Here is a 13,081-nt window from a genome sequence, read left to right as displayed (position 1 = left end):
CCATTGAAGAGGTCACCAAAGTCTTCTCTGAAGCCCGTCCCACCACCTGCCCCCTCGACCCTGTCCCCTCACAACTCCTACGACCTCCCTCCTCCTCCATCCTATGCTCACTCACCCACACCTTTAATCTCTCCCTCTCTTCCGGCGCATTCCCCTCCCCTCTGAAGCACGTGCACATCACCTCCATCACCTCCACATCACCACTTAAAAAGCCCTCCCTGGACCCCACTGACCCGAACAACCTTAGACCCATCTCCCTGCTGCCATTTACATCCAAACTCCTCAAGCGCTTAGTCTACAATCGCCTAAGCTCCCACCTCAACAACAACAACCTCCTCGATCCCCTACAGTCCGGCTTCCGTCCCCTACACTCCACCGAAACCGCCTTACTCAAACTCTCCAACGGCCTGCTAACCACCAAAGCTAATGGCCACTATTCAGTGCTCCTACTCCTCGACCTCTCCGCAGCTTTCGACACAGTCGACCACCCCCTCCTCCTCAAAAAACTACACTCTCTTGTCCTCAGAGATTCCACTCTCTCCTGGCTCTTGTCCTACCTCTCACAACGCTCCTTCAGCGTTACCTATAACTCTACGACCTCCCCCTCACTCCCCCTCTCTGTTGGGGCCCCTCAAGGCTTTGTCCTCGGGCCCCTTCTCTTCTCCATCTACACCTCCTCCCTTGACCAACTCATACATTCTCACGGCTTCAATTACCACCTTTATGCCGACGACACGCAAATCTATCTCTCAACCCCTCAACTCACCCCCTCAGTCTCCGCCCGAATCGCAAGCCTACTGAACGACATATCAGATTGGATGTTGCTCCACTTCCTTAAACTGAACCTCTCCAAAATCGAGCTCCTAGTCTTCCCCCAAGCCCGCACACCACCCCACACTGACTTCTCCATCACGTCCAACAATGCCACCATCAGGCCCACCCCGCCCCGCAGGCCAGAGTACTTGGTGTCATTCTTGACTCCAATCTATTCTTCCAGCCCCAAGTCCAATCACTAACAAACTCATGCAGACTCCACCTCCCAACATCGCTAAAATATGCACAGGCTATCCCCGCTTAAGTCGATCCTGAATACGGCAGCCAGACTCATTCACCTTACCAACTGCTCTGTTTCCGCCACCCCCCTCTGCCAATCCCTCCACTGGCTTCCGATTGCCCAACGGATCAAATTCAAAATCCTAACACTGACAAAGCTGTCCATCATACTGCCCCAAACTACATCACCGACCTAATATCCAAGTACCACCCTACACGCACTCTCGGCTCCTCACAAGACCTCATTCTCTCTAGTCCCCTCATCCCATGCCTGCCACCAGGACTTCTCCAGGGCATCACCCATACTCTGGAACTCCCTACCCCAATCCATCAGGCTATAACCTACTCTCCTTTAGGCGCACCCTGAAAACCCACCTCTTCAGGGAAGCCTACCCTACCCCCTGCTAATTCCCGACCTCCTCCACTCTTCCTACCACTCCATCCCCCACAGCTATTTCCTCCTGTACCACTATCCCCTCCCTCCTAGATTGTAAGCTCCAAGGAGCAGGGCCCTCAAACCCCTCGTGTATCGCATTGTATTGTTATTGTACTGTCGCATGTTCTGTCTCCCATTGTAACGTACAGCGCTGAGCGAACTGTTGGCGCTTTATAAATACTGTATAATAATAATAATAATAATTCCAGAATTGAATGTTAAAAGCAAAATACATTTTGAACTACTTCAGAACAACTTTTATCAAGCTATCAAAAATCTATTAGTATATAGACAGCCTAACTTGTTATAATTGTAAGGTTTTATGAGTTGTCTATTAAGAGAGTCAAGAAGTAGCCATTTTATGCTAAAAGACAAATAAATGCTTTCAGTTCTTAACCGCTTGCCAACCGTGCTATAGCCAAAAGATGGCTACAATGCGGTTGTCCAGTTCTGGGAGGGAGTCCATTGACATCCTCCCAGAACGTGCCCCCTGCATGCCCCCAGCGGCGTGCACCCTGCGCTGTCAGTGATTGCTGTGTCCTACGGTCACATCTGATTACATGACAAGGTAAAGGGCAAATCACAGCGGCCATTTACCATTTGATCAGCTGTCCAATGGCACAGCAGATCACAAAGTGATCCACCCATCAGTGCCCAGCAGTGCCATCTGTCAGTGCCTCCAGTAGTGCCATCTGTCAGTGCCTTCAGGCAGTGCTATCAGTCAGTGCTGCCCGTAAGTGCTGCCAGTCAGTGCCACCTATCGGTGCCCATCATTGCTGCGTATCACTGTATTATCAGTGCCTCCTCATCAATGCCCACTACTGCTGCCTCATCAGCACCACCTGATCAGTACAGCCTATCAGTGCTGCCTATTAGTGCAGCCTCATCAACGCTCATCAGTGAAGGAGAAAAAGTACCTGTTTGCAAAATGTTATAATAGAAACAAAGAAAACCTTTTTTTTTAAATTGTTTGCTCTTTTTTTTGTTTATAGTGCAAAAAATAAAAACCCCCAGTGGCAATAAAATACCACCAAAAGAAAACTATTTGTGTGAAAAAAATGATAAAAAATGTCATATGGGTATAATGTTGCATGACCGCGCAATTGTCATTCAAAGTATGACAGCACTGAAAGCTGAAAATTGGCCTGAGCAGAACGGGGATGAAATTACCACGTAGGCAATTGGCTAAATTACAACTGCATTAAAAAATTATGAAATAAAAAACACATACATTAACATAGCTTCCACATCTTTGGGAATTAACTTGGCTAATACAAGCATGGTTATGCAGACATGGCCTAGCATGTTGCAAAGCAAACTACTGGATATTGGAGAATATGCAGTTCTCATAGTCACCTAGGGGTTAATTAACTAAAACTGATAAGTGCAAAATCTAGTGCAGCTTGGCATAGAAACTAATCAGCTTCCAGGTTTCTTTGTCAAAGCTAAATTGAACAAGCTGAAGTTAGAAGCTGATTGGCTACCATGCACAGCTGCATCAGAATCTGCACTCTCTGGTTTCAAGCCCATACTGTTTTGAGGATGTGCATATTTTGTAGTATAGTTATAGTTGCTTGTTGAATAATGAAGTGTAGTTTTAGGGATGTCAAGATATAGTTATCAACAGCATCTTTGGCCAACCACTTTATCATATCCATTGAAGCATAACATATGTAAATAGTGATTGTGATCCTTTCCTTTCTGTTTGAGCCTATTATGCCATGTTCACTTTTCTGTGAGGCATTTCCCCGTTTCTTTTAGTTTTGCTGTTTTACAAAGGAATGTGTATTTATTGCTGCTAAGATCTCCATCAACAGCAGGATTAATTGTTGGTCAAGCACTGAGTGAAATATATGTACCACAATGTCTTATTGTTTTCTTTCACATTCCAAAATTTAGACAAAGTAACCTTCTTTGAAACAGTTTTCTTTGTTATTTGCACACATCAACTGCTTTGAAATAATTTTACACAGATGAGTGAAATGATTTGTATTCTTTGGGGCTTGATACTTACAAATTGTAATTTATATTTCACTAAAGAAAATACATGGCTCATTTGTTTATTTTCAGAACTGGTATTTTCTTATGGCAGCGAACAGAAACTTGATAGCAAATATAGCTGTGTTCAATAACACATTCTGACATGTGTTAATAGACAACCACTAAAATGACATTAAAATTACTTGTATACACAGAATCCAACATAATAAAGAAGGACTTAAACATAGTAGAGTATGAATAAAAATGAAAAATGTTTCAGATTGCATGTTAGAGGTCCCATATTAATAGAATGTCCTTATGTCTTTGTGCTGGATAACAATGTGGAGATACATAGAGGTATATAGATTTAATGTCACCTTTGTAGAAGTTCGTGGGAGGCTGTCAGTCACTGATTTACTGCTTAAGTCGGAAAGAGCTTTGGAACAAAGCCCTGAGGGCTGTCATGAGGTTTTCTTTATTGTCAAGGTGTCAGCTCAAAGCACTGGGCAGACACAAAAGTTAAACTATAAAATGTACTAGTGGGTGTTTGAAATGGAAAGACTAATGGATGGACACATGCACCGATTTCTGGAATGATTCAAACGATTCTGGTTCAGTTGTATGATAATCTGACTGTGTATAGACCAATTGTCCAAGCATTGACAGAAAAGAAAGTTTGAGCTATTGCTCTTGACAGGAATTAAAAATCAGTAGACTTTATCCAAGGGTAATCCACATACTTCTATGGTGAGCTTTTTTGACACATACAAGAAAATAAAAAATAAGGCTAGGTTCACACTGCTGCGATTTGATTTCAATCTGACTTTAACTGTGATTATGTAGAGCAACTTGAATGCAACTTGGACGTGGTTTACATATTCTATGGGGAAAAATTCATGCTGGAATTGAACCAAAGCAGTATAGGAACCTTTAGCGAAATCACATCATGCTGATTTGCATTGATGTAAACAGACACCAATGAAAACAATGTGGTTTCCATTGTCATGTGATTCCTTGACTCAAGTCACATTTGAAACATAACCTAAAACAAACTTTTGGGAATGGATCATTCCTCATAGGAGTGTCAAGAGCTTTGTTTATGGGTTCCCTAACCACTAGATGCCAAGCACATACAAATATGTGGCCTCTCAGCATCTGGGCCTTGACGCCGAGCTGCCGCCTATTTGCGTACCATTTGAAAATACATATGTGCTGAGAGTGCACGCTCTGCACGCTCCCAGCACATACGTGCGTGACTCAAGGAAAGGTCCCGATCTCCCCTTGCGATGACATGTGACCGCCATGACAGCGAATCACGGCGGTCACATGACCCTAAAACTCCGCTCCGCTTCCTGGCTTCTGAAACTGTTAAAGGGCTGGCACAAAGGGGCTAAATTGTATATGTAATATGGAAAGTTTACTTTGAGGGCTAGTTCACACTAGGAATAGCAATCACAGGTATATAATTCTTGTGCAAATTGAGTGAAGTGAGTTTTCAGTCCATTCATGGGCTGAAATTGCCCTGCACCACACCAAAAGTAGTGCATGCATTACTTTAAAGAATGTATTGCAAGTGGATCGCATAGTAACTCTGTACCATGCGATCTTGTGCAGTCAAATGCTCTGCGTTTATGACCTGTGTTTGGAGTGCCATTCGCATGCATTGATACATGCTTCAGATTGAAAGAGCGGTGTGTTTTGAACTCAACGCAGGAACCGTGCACAGAATGCAGGTTTCAACACAATGTTCTGGTGTGAACAGACTCTAAAATAAAAGTAAGGCTCTATAAAGAGCAAGGACATGCCTTTAGCATTACTGCAAACCATTTAGAGTGCAATTATAAATAAACCAGTTCTTTAACCATTAGGGGACAGCCCACAGTACATATACTGCGGCAAGGCGGCCCCTGTGTGCAGGATCATGTTTATAAACATCCTGCATTTCGGGGTAGGGCGCGCACGCCAGCCCTACCCACACCGCCGATCACTGTCCCAGGAGTCAATGACTGGGTCCCAGCGGGTAATCACTCCCATCACACAGTTAACCCTTTGATTGCCTCTCATTGTTAACAACTTCCTCCCCAGTCCCATTAGTACAGTGACAGTGCTTTTTTTTTTTTTTTGCATTGATCACTGCATTGGTGTCACTGGGGATGTCGGTGACCCCAAGTCAGTTCCCCTCAGTGTAAGAATGTCTGCCGCAGTCTCGCCATAAGTCGCTGATCGCTGCCATAAGTCGCTGATTGCCGCCATAAGTCGCTGATTGCCACTATTATTAGTATTCAAAAAAACATTTATTATTTATACCTCCATTTGTAAACACTATAACTTTCACATAAACCAGTTAATTTACACATATTGGGATTTTTTTTTAGCAAAGACATGTCACAGAATACATTTTTTGGCCTAAGTGTATGACGAAATTTGATTTTTACATTTTTTTACTAGACACGTCTTAAAGCAAAAAATCCAAAATATTGTTTTTTTTCTCAAAATTGTCGGTCTTTTTTTTTATAGCACAAAAAATAAAAAATGCACAGGCGATCAAATAACACCAAAAGAAAGCTCAATTTGTGGGGAGAAAAAGATGTAAATGTAATTTTGGTGCAGCAATACATGACCGCGCAATTGTCAGTTAAAGTAACGCAGCGCCAAAACACAAACCGCTTCTGTAACCGCACCCTATAGCAGAAATTCTGCTACAGGGCAGCACGGGTGCACAAAATCACCTATATATACGTGATTCACGCTCCCATGGTTTTCACACCCCTCCCAGATAGCGTCAGATTGCCCATCAGTACACCAGTAATTACACTTAACCCCTTGATTGACAGGAACACGCTCATACACAATAAACCTCCATTGCTAGTATAGTGACTGAACGGATCAATATCTTTGATCAGATCAGCACTATACCAGGGTTCACATTAGTATAGTGTTCCCAAAAACACAGCCTTAGCGGGATCAGCCCCGGCACCTGCGTTTAGCCCCTATGCTTACTTCTTTTCCCCCAGCAAGCGCAGTGTTCACAGAATCAGGCCTGATCTCTGTTGCCACTTGCCGGTAAATTTTAATGACTCTCATATGCAGCAGAGTGCCACTACTAGTGCCACGCTACCTTTTGGTGAACTGGCGAGTACCAGCGGCCTAGTACATCCTGGTCTTTCACATACCAGCACTGCAGTATAACTTGGTGACGTGGTGAGTCCCATAAGTGCAATACAAGCTGGTGTGGTGGCAAGCACAAGTATTGTCCTGCAACCACCAAGAATTGGACCACAGGCCCGTAGAGCCCATAGTATCCTTCCGGCTGTGCTTGCAAATCCTGATTGGCAGCCCACAAATTCTGCAGCACCTGTACTTCCCCCATTCACTGCCCAACCCGGAATTCAGGTGGAAACAGCAAATTTAACTATTCCCTTTGATTATTTGGAGCTGTTTTTCACTGAATATCTGTATGCATTGATTGTGGATCAAAGCAATTTATATGCACAATAATTTTTCGCTGCCAACCCAAATTCAAACCTTGCCAGACCATTCACATGGAAACCCATTACGGTTTCCAAATTTAATTTTTTTTTGGACCTAACCCTCAACATGGGCATTACTAAAAAATAAATTGTGGTTGTATTGGTCCACAGACCCGATTCATCATATGCCCGTGTTCTCTGCTGCCATGGCTAGGCATAGATATGAGAGTATAATGTGTTTTATGCATTTCAACTACAACACACTCTGTCGTCCCTGAGGTGACCCTGAATTTGACCGGCTCCACAAAATTTGACCCATCGTAAATCACCTTAACCAAAAATTTGCAGATGTCTATACTCCCCAGCAAAAAATCTGCGTTGATGAGTCCCTCATTAATTTTTCTGTCCGCCTTGCATTCAAACAGTTTCTCCACAGCAAGCATGCCAGATATGGGCACAAGATGCAGAAGACCTGTGAGAGGACAACTGACTATACATATAAGTTTTTGGATTTATAAGGGAAAAGATAGTCACATGGAGCCCCTCGGATGTCCACACTACATGGGGAGTAGTGGCAAGATAGTTTGGGACTTGGTGTCATCCTTTTTCCATATGGGGTACCACTTTTATATGTGGACAATTTTTATTCAAGCGTGTCACTATTTAGACATTTGTACAATCTTGGAACTGGCAATGTGGCACCGTGCGACCTAACGTGTGCCCACCATTAGAAGTGGGTGGACGTAGGGCGTTATATTCTAATGGTGGGCATACCACACACTTTTTCTGGCAGAGATTTCTTCTCTTTTTTTCATTCAGCCCACAGGCTGCATACAAAAAAAAAAAAAAAAGAACATAGCATGTATACCCAACCAGAACCAGCGACGTATTGGTACATCACTGGACTTTGATTGGTTATACCAGGATGATGCCTACAGCTGCAGGCATCATCCTGGTATTGTTTTTTTCAGCAAGTGATGGGATTTCATGTAAAAGCAATCCTAGTGGCTAATTAGCTGCAGGATTTCTTTTAAGCAGCAGGAGATGATGCCCCCCTCCCCCGCTGCCTTCCATGACCTTCTTGGGCAGTCCGGTGCCATCGGGGGAACCTGAGAATGCAGCCAGTGTTTCTGCCAGCTGACCATAGAGCTGATTGGAGACTAGAATGGTGCCAATCATCTCTATAGCCTAAGAAATCAGAAGCTACGATTATTTCATCACAGTTTTGCAGGATATAAACAGTGCCATTTGTAATTTGGGAAAGCATCTGATCACACCGACCTTGGGGAGATTAGATAATGTAAGGGCACAGGAGATATCTAGAGTCTGATAAATCCCAGATGTCTCAAAAAAGAATATATGACAATGCCCATTGAAGTTATAGGGGATATTTGCATTCCCTGTGATAGCATTAAAAGTGATTTAAAAAAAATGAAAGGGACAGTGTAAAAATAATTAAAAAAATCAAAATAACTAAAAAAAAAAAAAAAACCACAGTGGTTGCACCATGCATGTGAGGTATCGCCGTGAACATCAAATCAAGAGCAGTAATTCTAACATTAGACCCCCTCTGTAAATCTAAAATGGTAGCTTGTAAAGGCTTTTAAATCATTGCCTATATATATTAAAAACTTATGTAGTTTGTCGCCATTGCATGGGGCATGCACAGTTTTAAAGCATGTCATGTTTGGCATGTCTATTTACTTGGCATACCATCATCTTTTATATCTTACCAAATAATTGGCCAATATATTGTGTGTTTGTGCATTAAAAGTAAAAAAAAAAAGGTTTTTTTTTTAAATTGCTTTTGAAAAATCGCCATGCAAGTACCATGTGACGTAAAAAATTGCAGCACTAGTGTGTTTGCGTTAAAAAAATATATAATGTTTGGGGGTTTAAATTAATTTCCTAGCAAACAATACAGATTTTTTTTCATGTGAACAAAAAGTGTCAGAAAAGGCTTGATCTTCAGATGGTTAGAAGAGTGAGTGATGTGTGGCATAAACTTCTAATGCTGGGCATAAAACGCCCCCACCACCAAAATGACCCCTTTTTGGAAAGTAGACACCCCAAACTATTTGCTGAGAGGCATGTTGAATCAATAGAAGAATTCACTTTTTCACCACAAGTTTTTGGAAAATGACAATTTTTTTTTTTTTTTTACACAATATTGTCATTTAAATGATGTATTGCTCACACATGCCATGGGTATATGTGGAATTACTCCCCAAAATACATTCTTCTAATTCTCCCGGGCATGGGGGTATCACATGCAGGGGCAGAATGACAACTCATGGGGCCCCCAGGCAATAGGGGATCATGGGGCCCCTGTGTCCTTGCCCAAACTCAAAAAAGCCTATGAAAAAGGTACCAGGGACATCTCATGGGGCCCGAGTTTCCAAATGGTCAGTCCGCCCCTGATCACACGTGAGAGACGTTTTGGCAGTCTAGCCAAGTACAGGACCCCAAAATCCAATAAGCACCTTCTGGCTTTTAAAGGGCTTAATTTCCTCAGTACACTTCCTGACTATCACAGTTTTGGAGTCCCTGTAATGCCATGATAACACCAACCCCCCCAAATTACCCCTTTTTGGAAAGTAGACACCCCAAGGAATTTGATAAGAAGCATGGTGAGTATTTTTGAGATCTAGTTTGTTGCCACAAGTTTTTGGAAAATGAAGAAAAACAACAAAAACATACTTTTTCTATTCTTTTTTTATATTTCAAAACCTTGTGAGAAAAAATGAGATCTGCAAAATACTCAATATGCCTCTTTTAAAATTTCTTGTGGTATCTACTTTCCAAAAAGAGGTCATTTGGGGGGGGGAGGGGGTTTTGTGCTATCCTGGCATTTCAGAGCCTCCAAAACTGTGATAGGTAGTGAGGAAGTGAAATGAGGAAGTTCAGGCTTTCAAAATGGTCATTGGATTTCAGGCTCCTGTATGTGGCTAGTCTCTCAAAAAGTCTTGTGGTATCTCCATACTCAGTAGAAGTAGCATAATGTATTTTGGGGTGTAATTCCACATATACCAATGGCTTGTACAAGAAATATGTATATAATTTAAATGACAACTTGTGCAAAAAAAAAAATGTTTTTGTCCATTTCCAGAAATTTGTAGAAAAAAATAAATCTTCCATGGACTCAATATGCCTCTCAGCAGATAGCTTAGGGTGTCTACTTTCTGAAAAGGGGTCATTTGGGGGTGTTTGTACTATCCTGGTATTTCAGCACCTCAAGAAATGTGATGGTCAGTCAGAAAGTAAAAGCTGTGTAAATTCCATTATCTATTCCTTTAGTTTGTAGATGCTATAACGTTTACACAAAGCAATCAATATACACTTATTGGGATTTTTTTTACCAAAAACATGTAGCAGAATACATGTAGCAGAATAAATTTATGACGAAATTTTAGTTTTTTTGGATATTTTTATGACAGAAATGAGAAAATATAGATTTTTTTTTTTAAATGTTTTCAAAAATGTTTGTTTATAGCGCCAAACATAAAAAGCACACAGGTGATCAAATACCACCAAAAGAAAGCTCTAGTTGTGTGAAAAACAGGACATAAATTTCATTAATGTACCATATTGCATAACTGCGCAATTGTCAGTTAAACTAGTGCAGCTCTGTATAGCAAAAAATTGGCGTAAATTGCAGTATCTATACCATAGTTTGTAGACGCTATAACTTTCAATATACAATAAGCAATAAGCAATCAATATACACTTATTGGGATTTTTTTTTCACCAAAAACATGTAGCACAATACATTTTGGCTTAAATGTATAACTAACTTTGAGTTTACTATATATTTTTTATAGCCTAAAGAAAAAAGTATCGTTTTTCTTAAAACTTTTTGGTCTTTTTCTGTTTATAGCACAAAAAATAAAAAGCGCACAGGTGAACAAATTACCACCAAAAGAAAGCTCTATTTGTGCGGAAAAAAAGGACATAAATTTCGTTTGGGTACAGCATAGCATGACCGAGCAATTATCAGTTGAATTAGTGCAGTGCCGAGTAGCAAAAAGAGGCCTGGTCATTAAGGGGGGTAAATCCTCTGGAGGACAAGTGGTTAAGGAAGGACTCTAGACTACACAGATCTTTAGATGAGAGTGAATTAAGTGCATTTCTCTTATTTCCATTACCTAATCCAGAATTGATATTAATCTGAACAGCCACCGCACTTTGCCCCTTTGTATCAGACAGGCAGATGTTGATAAATTCCCCTAGACATGTGGAAACAGACAACTAGGGCAGAAATGCTGAGGGCATAAATATGTCAGCTGTCAGATTTACCACCTAAAATATCTCTGGATTGCAGGAATGGAGATACATATAATGTACATAATGACACTTACCACAGCCCTTTTGTAAAGATCAGGTAACTGAAATTCTTCAATAGGGATGAACAAATTTGGTTGGGTTCAATTCGCCAAGTGGTTAAATTAATCCCCCTAAGGTTGTCTATGAGGACAAATCATGTGGAGATTTGGCACTGATGTCATCGCACACGTGCTTGGCTGGGTGGAATGCTGTTTTATCTATTTATGCTTTGAATTCCTCTTTCCCTGTAAATACAGTAAATCTGGAATAAAAACATTTTAAAAAGCATAAAGAAGGTTTAATGCATGACCTCTAGGTATCCAGTTTATTACCTGACACTTTATGTGAAGGCACTACATATCCCACAATCCCTGGGCCTCTCAGTATAGTGCTGGTGCAGGTGAGAGCTAAACAGCAATAAGACCTCAACTAGACACAAGCCGCCAGAGCATTCACAGAAATACAGAGAGCTCACTCAGGCAGCTAGATTATATATTTCATCACATTAGTACTCATGCATATGTTATGCAACACAGGATGAAGAGGCATGTATTGGATGGTATGTGATGTGGAATAGGAAGTTGTCTTGCCTCTTTGGCACACAGGGACAAGGTAGCTATGGCAATGTATGAACTAAATCAGCCATGACACTACAAACTGCAGCCACAACATGTGATCCTGTAAGCAAGTGTAATTAGCTGGCTGGTCACTAGATGGCTCTGTTCTCATTACAGTATGAAAAAAGGAAAAGTTATAAGCCAGTGATAGCTCCCCTTTTAGAAAAGCCCCTCTTTCGTTCTAAAATGGGTGTAGTCAGTTCCCATATAAAAGCCAGGATGGGAGGAGCCTTAGGAGATGGGGCATTGGAGCAACATACCCCATACATGTGCAGATGTAGCCAGCTACTGCAAGAGATCTGGACTGGGCAGAAGTCCCTGGGTGGGATAGTACAATACCCAGAAGAGCAGGTTGTAGTCATCCTGTCTCCCTAAACATGGTCTAACTGGACTGGGAGCTGGATGCAATAGACCAGGCCAAGTGTTCTCTGTCATGAGTACTAATACCCCTGGACTTTTACTGACACCTGGGCAAAGTGTACATAATATGGAGGAGCAGATGCAGCATTCTTCCCTCTGGAATGGCATGAAGGGAGTCATGAGCTTGATGCACAAAATCTAATGGGAAAGTCATAGCCCTTTCAGTGAGTACTAATGACCCTGGGGAGTGAGGGAGATAAATTACATAGCTAGGTTCTAGCACAGTGGTTCTCCCAAGGAGAACAGAGGGGTATTAACCACTTGCCTGTCGCTCCATAGCAGATGTACTGCTACAGGGCGGCATCACTGGGCAAAATCACATAAATATATATGTGATTTTTCATCTCCAGGTAGGGGGTGCATGCATGCTGCCCTACCTGTGCTGCTATTGGCTCCTGAGGATGTCAATCACAGGGTCCCATCCGGCGATTTTCAGCCGGGACTCAGTGATCATCGGTGATGCTGAGAGGGGAGAGATCTGTGTGTAAACAACATCATGGACATGCTGCTTTCTATCTCTCTGCACAGCAGAGAGATAGAAAGCAGCAGGTCTGCTTAGTAAAACACAACACAGTACACAATAAAAACACTCCCTAACACACAGATAACCTTTTGATCACTCCAGATGTTAACTCCTTCCTGCCCAGTGTCATTAGTACAGGGTTAGTGCTTTTTATTAGCACTGATCACTGTATTGGTCTCACTGGAGATGTCAGTGGCAGTTAGTCAATTCCCACCCAGTGTCAGAATGCCCTCTGCAGTCCCACAGTCCCGCTAGAAGT

Source organism: Staurois parvus, unplaced genomic scaffold (assembly GCF_062004578.1).
Source record: "Staurois parvus isolate SC_StPar_1 unplaced genomic scaffold, SC_StPar_1.0 ptg000048l, whole genome shotgun sequence".
NCBI lineage: Eukaryota > Metazoa > Chordata > Amphibia > Anura > Ranidae > Staurois > Staurois parvus.
This window is presented reverse-complemented; position numbering follows the sequence as displayed.